Source organism: Alosa alosa, chromosome 1, assembly GCF_017589495.1.
Source record: "Alosa alosa isolate M-15738 ecotype Scorff River chromosome 1, AALO_Geno_1.1, whole genome shotgun sequence".
Taxonomy (NCBI): Eukaryota; Metazoa; Chordata; class Actinopteri; order Clupeiformes; family Clupeidae; genus Alosa; species Alosa alosa.
In genome coordinates this window covers 22,261,447-22,272,517 of record NC_063189.1, presented here as the reverse complement: position 1 = coordinate 22,272,517, position 11,071 = coordinate 22,261,447, and positions in this window count along the sequence as shown.

The window sequence follows — 11,071 nt, the reverse complement described above, 5'->3', positions numbered from 1 at the left end:
TACATATTTGCACAAGGACAGAAAATGACATAACGTCCTAGTCTTCTGATTGCAGCAGCATTTCGGTAAAAATGACCATGGTGAATCATGTATGCTGTTATCATATGGCCATGGAGAAATGTTATAAAACAATGAAAACACAAAACGGAGGCCTCTGGGTGTCGTGTGTATGTAGCATTTTGCACAGATGTTACAGAGTTATTTGCGGAGAGCCATGATCTGGTGTGAAATGATAAGAGCAGCCTACTCAAGGGCGTCACACGAGTTGTTTTATGTACAGATCGGTGTAGGCTACCTCCCTTGGCTAAACAACATTATTGCGACCCTAACTAAATCGCGATGAGAGAATATTTGTTTACCCAAAAACATCGCACTTTCCTTTGAACATGGCATGTGAAACGTTCAAATTTCTTAAATTATTGTAAAACAATTAGTTGCGCATGACATGGTCAAAATCCCTATATGTAGTTATACCACAAAGCATTTATAATAAAGGCCTGCTTGAGTAATAATTCATTAAATCCGCTTAAATAAATTTTGTCATTTAATTTGATGGTGACGCCTTGTTAATTATTAGGCTATACGTTGTCATCGAATAGCGTGTTCAGCAATTGATAGGACCCAATCGAATGGCCAAATTCTGAGAATAATTTTAAATAGGCTAAAAGACTGTGCATGGGTTTAATGCTGCATACATGGTCATTTGAGAACGGCAATTAATAGCCTAAAAGAAATATAACCTATATATAGGCTAATATTAACAATATTTTAAAAGAAATAAATTATTAGTTTATCGTTGAGAAAATAGTTTGCTATAGCTACAAAATTGCAAACCACACCAGCAACACACAAATGCAAAATGATGCAATATTTTCTCAGGACAAAGATTTGTATCCCTTAACGACATAGCCTACCCAAACACTGCAATTTATAACTCGTGGAAGCTTGCACTTATACCCGTAAAGCTTTGTCTTGAGTTATTCGTGTGCTTTTTAAATTATTGGCAATTAGGATAAAATAGCCCACTTTCATAAAACCAAACCGTTGTCTCATAGTGCAATCCTCAAGGGAAAATAAATAACGATAGGCTAAGCCTATAACAGGCGAAGCCAATAAGTTAGAAACGTAAATAAATACAAAATCTGTCACAAACTCTGAAGAAAATGAACAACCTCCTGATGTCCATTCAACTGTGCCAAGTCGATAGGTCGGCGATTGTTATTATCGGTCGCTTGAGCATCAGCCTGGAACTCGACAAGGAGCCGGACCGTCTCCAAATAGCCTGTTCTTGCAGCGTCATGTAAGGGTGTAGTCCCGGTGGTACTGTCCCGTAGGTTAGGGTCCGCTCCATGCTCAAGCAGTAACCTCGCAACAGGTGTACTACCCATCATCATTACCTGCAGAACACCGTTGCATAGAATTAATGTTAGCCTCCAGTAAAGTTTACACGTCTATGCGCAACATGAACAATTAAATATAATGAACAATTTGACATTGGATATCAGGCCGATTATGTTGCCCTCTGTTTTTATAGCCCAAATCCATGAACCTTTATTCTACAGCCCTGTGACGGGGCCTAGGCCAGTATCCTCAAATTAATCTATTTGTTTAATAACTTGTGGGTTAAAATAGTGCAATAAACAAATTAGCATAATGAAGCTGATTGACAATATGGCAAACACGATACATTTCTTGATTGTGACACTGACTGGAAGACAGCAATGGAAAATTGACACACACACACAAATTAATGGACATGAGGCAAAGTAGGCCTATAGCCTATTTTCCACACTATAAATGATGGCAGTATAACCTAATAAAGGCAGAAGCAATTAAGGTTGTCCATAAAATATTAAGTTCCCAATATTTCAAGACAATTTCATTCAAAAGATTTGACACTGAAAATCAGTATTTGTTAGTGTCCTTAATCTCAGAGCAACCCTCAAATATGTTTTTTTTTTTTCATGAAGCTATAGCCTAGTTATTAGGCTACGTTGCGGCTTTAGTGTAATTATTATAAGAACGACTGAAGTTATGACAAAAGATACGCTACCTGTAAAGGTGTCCTTTGAAAACGGTTTACTCCATTGACATTAACTCCATTTTGTAACAAAATGTTCACCCGTTCAGTGTTGCCAGTTGCGGCTGCTGATGTTAACTCTTCTTCGGGATGCATCGCAAAAACTGCACAGCGACTTGATCGGAACCAGCGGATAGGCTACTCTTTTGACAGGTAGGCTACTAATGTCAAGGCACGAACATCGTCGTTGGCCTATAGGTAAAATAATGTTTAAACTATTTTGCAGATATGATTGCAAAGTCCAAAATACTTGGGTTCTTCTTTGTGTTTCAAGGAAAATAATCTGTCGTGTGTCATTAATTCGCCACACTGCGTATGCGCACACGATATTGTGAGATCTGTTCAGACTTGCCTCTGTTTTGAATTGGGACACACGACGTGAGTTGGTGCAGTCGCTTGTTCATTGCACATGCGCGCCGCTTTGTTTCAGGAAGTAGTCGAGCAAACGCTGTGTGGATAGAGGCAACTGGTCCAAGCGGCTACTTGACTCCTCTGGAATGATTCGTCGTGGTTCAAACATGCTCCTCCACGGTTTCTAAAAATCGCCCAGAGGGTCAGTTTCCCCTAAGAAAATACAAATTCTGTCTTTGTATGTGCTATCCTAAATGTTTTTAGCCAAGCACACTAAACGAATGCCATTTCATTCATTCAGCCACAGATTCGTGATGTAGGCTACTACACGAATAGTCTATGCTTCTGCGTTAGCCTATGTTTTTATGTTACGTAATTGTGTTGCTATAAATTTAAATGATACATTTCCGTGTATGAGGAGCATCATCAGGTAGAAGAGTTGAGCAGGTGATATTCCGGTTTTCAGTAGGCTAGGGCCCGCGTAGCTTTGATATTTTTCTTCGCTTGAAGAGATAACAACGAAAACATTTAATCTCAGTGCTCCAGAATTGGCCAAATTTAGACAGAATGCCCTACAGCATAGTCTATGCTCTTGTTTTTTTTTAAAGGCTAGGTTAAAATATAAAGTCTTGTAGTTTAGAGAAGGGAGCCCCTAACGAAAAAGAACTAGCCTATAGGATTATTATATTTAATAGTAATCTTATAGAAATGCTAGGATATAGTAGGCCTAGACTAGGCTTATTTTGGGACATAGGCTACAATAGAAGTATACATATTTAGGGACACAGCCTAGATAGTACTATAGAAGTAATATAATACTGTAGGCATATTGAACACAACATAGGGTAAGAATATTATACCCTTAGGGTACTACCATAGAACTAGGCTATCTAGGAGGCTATTACTATTTCTTTTTGGCAAAGATATTTCGATTATGAGATGCACCACACACACAAATACACACAAGTCATTGGCGGGGCAATCAAAGTAGACAGGAAACTTTGGGGAATTCCACTATGCTTGCTGTTGAGCAACGCCATAGAGACTGACATCAAATGTTAACAGTGCATGGCTGGGCAATGTGGTATACAGTTAAGAACAAAATTATTCATACGCCTGGCAAATATTGATTTAATGTTGTTTTTCTCTTTCTCAAATATGTTTGTTCTGACTGAAAATGACACTCCTACATGCCAAAAGGTTGCTAGACAATGGTAGAAACATGGAATCAGAAAAAGAAGCGTTTTCATCTTTTTGTATGACAAATGGTGTGTCCAAAATTATTCATACCCGTTTTAAATAATCAATTGAAACATCTTTATTTGCATTCACAGATCTCAAAATGCTTCTTGTAAAACCTACCAAGCCTCTCATGTCTCCACAATGATTCTGGGCCGCATCTTTTTAGCAGCTGTGTTTCCCTCAGAATTTAATTCTATTTGTGGTGGTAGGTTTGCAGAATGCAACAGTTTTTAACAAATTAGCACAGCGTGGTTATGATGCAGATTTAAGCACAATTTAGCCAGACTTTTATGCCAACAATCGCAGGATTGTTAATGTTTTCTTTAAACATGCAGGTCGGTTTGTTGAGAGAGAGAGAGAGAGAGAGACAAGGAGAGGCTGTGCAAAGGTGCACATAGCTCTACAATGAATCCAATTGTAATAGTAGCCTGGAAAAATCCAATACAATGAATCCAATTTAAATAGTAGCCTGGAAAATCATTGTGTGGTGGTCAGTGTTGATATTGTGGTGGACCGCCACAAATAAGTCAATGTATGGGAAACACTGAGCAATCAGGGTTTTGATACAGGAACGATTCTTTGCCATCACTCTGGCCTTGTGCTCACTTTATTGATGGATTGGATTGGATTGAACTCTGGCTGGGCCACTGTAAAATGTTGATATCATTCTCTGTTAACCATTTCTTACCTTGTTTGGTTGTATGTTTTGGATCATTTTGTGGTTTAATGGTCCAATGTCGCCTATTAGTGCAAGTCTCTTGGCAGTCTGTCTGATCTTTTCCTCCAAAAATCTTAATGTAGTCCCTTGTTTTAATTGTGTATGTTTGGAAATGAGTGATCCATGATCAGCATCCATGATGACCATGGTCCATTTTGGGATGGAGTGAAAATTTCAACCACCAAAACACCATCCCCAATGTGGAGAATAGCTATAGAAATGTATTAGTTTTGGGTGTTTTTCAGACAATGGGACCTGACCTTCTCAAAGGGGTGAAATAGCTGTTACTGGTACATTCCCAAATGTGTTTGTGATATGTTTCTGACCCATTTTACATATTTGTTTTCATGTTTAGTCCCTCTAAATAATGAACAAATGTACAAAACGCCACACAAAGTATGAATAGATACTGTAGCTACAGAAGCTAAAGTATAAGTATATACTCTTTTGATCCTGTGAGGGAAATTTGGTCTCTCCAATCTGTGAATTAGTGAAACACACTCAGCACACAGTGAGGTGAAGCACACACTAATCCCGGCGCAGTGAGCTGCCTGCAACAACAGCGGCGCTCGGGGAACAGTGAGGGGTTAGGTGCCTTGCTCAAGGGCATTTCAGCTGTGGCCTACCGGTCGGGGTTCGAACCGGCAACCCTCCGGTTACAAGTCCGAAGCGCTAACCAGTAGGCCAAATGTCTAATATGAAGAACTTTAAATGTGTAGCACACAATACAATAATGACATAACAGTCTCAACAGGCAATAGCTAACCTTTAAGCTACTTCAGGCCTAAGTAATCTTTCCTCATAATTCAGTTTCTGTAAGATTGCAAAAGGTATATATTTCAATAGGAATGCTCCACATATTTTTCACCATGCAAAGCTAGAAATACTTTACACTTCTGTTCTCAAGGTCTGTTACAGTCTCACAGCAAAGTCGCAGTAAACATATCAAACACTTTAGTGTTATCAAATGAAAACTGGTATTTGAATGTTTTTCATTACAATCAGATATAGTTCAGCCCAAATACTGTATACTGCAAACAGATTAACTGTGAAATGCTCTGAACTGACCTAACACATTGCTTGTGTGAAAATGTAACAATTCACTTTCATTACCATGATGAACACATTCATTTTACAGTTATTGCATATAAACAGACAAACTGGGATATTATGCAATTGGGATATTCAGAGAACTGTTTTTCTACCACTGTGAATGGTGGCTGATCATGTGACTAGTGTCATTAGCCTACTGCAGAGGCCTACACATTGCTAACATAATATGAATATGCATTCTCACGAGGACATTTTAATGGTCAATGATGTAGTTTCAGACAAATCAATAATTGCGTAATTCCTTGAACTCAAAGTACAGCATCCATTCATGATGCAGTCATTCTGGCCTATATAGGTGAAATAAACAGTGAGGTGAGGTTTGCACCTGATAAAAACAATCTAAACTGTAACTGTATTTTAAGTACATGTAGCTCTTGTAACACAAACTGTCTGGAGAACATAGATGTTCATGTCACATGTGATGTTGAACCAATGATATGCAGTGACTCTTAACAACACCTGTGTAGCCCCCGGGTCCATGGGTCCTAGTGGCATGGCTCCTTCAGTGCTGCTCACAGCTGGGTGTGATTACATGTGACCTGACTCATAAGTTCTTGGAGGCAGGCAGCCTGACTATTTTTAGCCTTCAGATTTCATCAGAGGAAGCAGAAGACAGGAGAGCTCACTGACAAAAGGGACATATAGCTACATCCATTTATTTCTCAATTTTAGAAAACTCTCTCTTTGCAGTTAAGGAATACAATATCATCCATCTTTTTGCAATGTCCATGTAATCTTTTTGTATCAGGTCTCAGATGTGCTGTTGAAGTGTCCATGCTGGGCATGGACAAGCTGTTGAGATCCATCAGTCCTCTGTGGGAATGGAAACCTTCCCCCTCCCTAAAGGGTTTTAAGGACTGCATGAAGAATCTCAAACATGTCAAATCTTTACAATCACAAATCAGAAATCTAAAACCAAAACACCCCACGAGTTTCACCTGATATGTATTAGTGTCATTATTTTAAATACAAATCTGTTTTAAAGATGGCTCTTATACTGCTTTCAAAGACAAAGAAAAACAAATTTCTTTGAGTAAATATTATAACCTTGATCCATGAAGTGAATAATAAATATTTGTGTTACATTTCGATGTTTAGAAAGAGGCTCATACAGAAGTGGTGAGGTGTGGCCTCAGGGTCCACTCTGTCTTTGAACAAGACATTTGGACATGTGTGCTGTCAGAGGCAGATATTGACTTTCCCTCATTTCACTGAATCTATTCGAATCTATTCTAAATTCAGACGAACTTTCTTTAGTATCTTTAAACAGATATATAATAGAAGCAGGAGATTGAAATCAGTAGGTTTGATTAGTTTTGTCTTCTTAGATAGATAGATACTTTATTGATCCCCAAGGGGAAATTCACTTTCATTAATGTGTAATTGCAAAAGTCATTTTCAAATTCCTCTCTCACTGGCCAGCGGAATTGAACAAGACACTATTTAGAATCTCTGTGTTGGGGCTGGTGAAGGCTGAATTTCCTAAAATCTAAGACACACGCCTCTATGTTCAGTCCAATCACCAAAGGGAAATAGTTTTCTCAGTAGTTCTCAAACTATTTCTGATCAATGGAAATTGAATTATGCATTTTGCCGAGTTTGTATGTAAGCACAAGTGTGTCTGCGCACGAAAGAATGGGTCAGATAGAGGCCACAAGTGATTGCGGGCTGTTTTTGGCATCTTTGGTATGTTTCTTTGGTGGTGGGGGGGGGCACTTTTCCCCCTGGTTGCTCAATGAACGTGAATAGTCTTTTCTGAACAGGCGTGTGTCTTAGAGCTTTCACTATTGCCCTTTTACGGGTTTATTTGTTATGTTTGCTTTTGTTTATGAAAAGCACATTGAATGACCTCTGTGTATGAAATGCGCTATATAAACTATATAAATTGACTTGACTTTACTTTTCAAACAGACACATATTACTTTTAATCATATCCATAACCTTCTACTACACCAGACACGCCTCCAGACTTCACCACCTTTCAGGCCTTGTGGATAACAGTTGTATATGCTCCTCTGCATTAAAACCACAATTGTGATGGAAACCATGAACACACATGAGCTGAGTAAATGTCTCTGTTGAAGTCCAATGGGGAATGTTTAGGTTAATATGATGTCCTCATGGCGTTGTCCTTATTGGGTGTATGCTACACTAAACTAGCATGAAGAGTGGCTGTCATGTTACTTTTATATTTTGTGTTTTTAGAAATAAGACCTTATAATAAGTAATTAGACCTAGCAAACTTCACCACTACAGTTCAGTTGGAACTGATTTAAGAGCATGCTGCCGTCTTTTGGCTATATTGTTGATGATGTCATACATTTTTAATGGTGTAATCCGACCTTAACCACAAAACCATAGAGCAAAGGTCAGATGGCTTGTGGGAACAACGGTTGTGTTTTTGTCCTTCACATGACCATAATCCATCACAATTCGAAGATGATACCAAATTAAGTATAATCATACCTTAACATGTGGCATAGGATGGATATAACCCAAACAAAATTGAGAACAAAAGTATAAGAATAGATCTCCTGCCTGTTGCTTTGGTCTGAGGGGGAAAAGATGGTGGTTTTGCCGCCCTTCATCCGTCACACCCTCATGATATCATTTGGACACAAAGGGCTGTTTGTGCGGATGTCTGTCAGGCAGGAGAGTACCAGCCGTTACTAAGGTTGAAGCTGCAAGGGCTTCCTCCTCTCTTCAGCCAGAGCCCTCAGCGGTCACATGACCAGCACTCATTCATGTGTGATTCCTCCAGGACCCCGCCAACTCTACCTCTGTTTGCAGTCCACAAACAGTCCACACCTCTCTCACTGTACCCTGTATCTCACTGCTACAACACTTAGGCCTCAAATTCTCTTGTAGTGTATTTAAATTATATATTTTTTTTAATTTACTTGTGTGTCTTACTTTTTGCATAACTTTTTTTGGTGTTTTTGATGTTTTGCATGCCTTTAGTTTTCAACCAAAATGTTGTAGCACTTGTTCGACATGTTCTAATATTCATGTCTCAAAAATAATAAAAATTGCAAATGGATACCCTTTAAAATAGAACTTCATCATAAAATGTCTATGTAATTATGACTCTTTGGAAATTTAGTTTAGTTAGCACTTAAGTCATGGAACTGAAAAAAAAAACCTTAAACCCTGGCATCACAAGGGACAAAATGGCTTGCATTGTTTTCACAGACCATGACATCAGGTTTCTCTAGTTTCCCTGTAAGCATGCTATGTTGGGATGCATGAAAAAAACTATTTACGCGCAATTAAAAAGCTGAGAGGGTAAAGACTAAATGACAATACATAATGTGCTTTTCTGTTTGATCACTGCTTGCCTTTGGCTTGCTTTTGCCTTAACTGGGTGTGAGTCGTGTGAGTGTGGGTGTGGGTGTGGGTGTTTGTAAGTGTGTGGGCGGCTGGCATCTTGCCCCGCTTTTGTGGGATGATGGTTTAGAAAAGGAATCCATTATATATCACAGGAAGAGGAGGAAATTAAATGATAGCACCAATGAGACAATTACAGGAGATCAGGAGCAAGAATGAACAGGAACCAAGCATTTCCTAAATCTTAGCATGTTGACTAGTCCATAACCTGATATAATAACGATTAATAATAATGATTATTTGGAGACATTCTGAGACAGTAGTCCGTTGGAATAACACACACACACACACACACACACACACACACACACACACACACACACACACACACACACACACACACACACACACACACACACACACACACACACACACACACGGGAAACGGTGCGCCGCGCTGTAACCAGACTTGTAACCGGAGGGTTGCTGGTTCGAACCCCGACCAGTAGGAATGGTTGAAGTGCCCTTGAGCAAGGCACCTAACCCCTTACTGCTCCCCGAGCGCCGCTGTATCAAGGCAGCTCACTGCGTCGGGATTAGTGTGTGCTTCACCTCACTGTGTGTTTACTGTGTGCTGCGTGTGTTTCACTAATTCACGGATTGGGATAAATGCAGAGACCAAATTTCACTCACGGGATCAAAAGAGTATATATACTTATATACTCATATACACACACACACACACACACAACAGCGGCAAGATAGTACAGTTTAGGGAAGATAGGGCAGAATGTTTCTGCTTTTGTGTGCCAGATGAAAGGCTTTTGACACCTTGAAGGACAGTGCTCCACTGTCATCTGTAGAAAGGTAGGAGTGAAGGGAAAACAATTAACAATGAATGTAATGAAAGGTCTAATTTGTGAACCTGATCCCAGCCGCCTGACATGTGAGCTGAATATTACACAAGAGTGTTCTCCTTATATCTGAGGGTGTCCAAGTGTGAAACAGAGAGGAACAACATAGTGGCTGTGCTGCTCTACACCACCTGCTGGAGTGGCTCGCAGGGTCCTCGGCTGTAAAAAAATATTTGGTGGGTGTATAGTTTTTACATTGCAGGGTTTGACTGATTTAAATAAATGTATTCCCTGTAGCTCATTCTGTGCACACAGAGATTGGGGATGTCTGTCTATGCTCAAAACAGCTCTTAAGTTGTGCTGGACTCATTCAAATATCTATTTCAGTAAGAGTCTCTAAGGTCTGAACAACAAGCATCTCAAATTCTAGCCATTGAAGTGTCTATGTTCATATTCTTTGATTAATTATTTACATGTAATAGTCCTATACATACAGTATACTTGTCACAGATTATGTGTTTGAATACTTGAGTGTTTAAGAGAGAGGGAGAGAGATGCTGAGTCACCGGATGTGTGGTTGGGTGTATCTGGGGGTGAATAGAGACTTCTGCATAAGCCAACCCTTCAGAGATGGTAAATAGATCTGCCCGGAAGGGGAAATATTGTTATTGTCAAGCGGTATAGTCTGTTTGCTCTGAAGCAATCATTTATTCTTATGTAGTATTGGTTATGGTTAAATGATTTTGACACTTTTGTCCAAAGCGAATTACAAATAAAAACAATACAATAGTTTTAAATGAACTGTGAACAGTTTTAAAATGTTGGTAAGACTAAGAAAAATAGCAATAATAAACAATAATGTCAATGCAGTATCAATGATCAATAACCTTATGGAAATAAACAAATACCATAATATAGATAGATAGATAGATAGATAGATAGATAGATACTTTATTGATCCCCAGGGGAAATTCAAGGTCTCAGTAGCATACAGACATCACACACACATTCACTAACAGCAGAAAAAAGGAATTAAAAGTATATAATATAAAAAACACAACTAAGCAATAAAGACAGTAGAAGATAAAGAATAGACTAAATATACTAAAACACAAATTATACTAAATAACACTTAATCTAAATCAATTCTAAAAACAGCATCCACATAGTGGGTGATTAATCAAGAAACGCTTGCAATTACTGAGGCAGGGACTGAGCCTGTAATTCTCTGTGCATAGTAAGGTAAGGTAAGGTGCTCTGTGTGAGTGAGTGTCATGGTGATGGTACAAATGAGTTTAACAGTGCAACAGTGCAAGAAAAAAGTCTAGAGACCATCATAAAATAAATATGGACATATCAGCGAGTAGGCAAGGTAATATAAAAAGG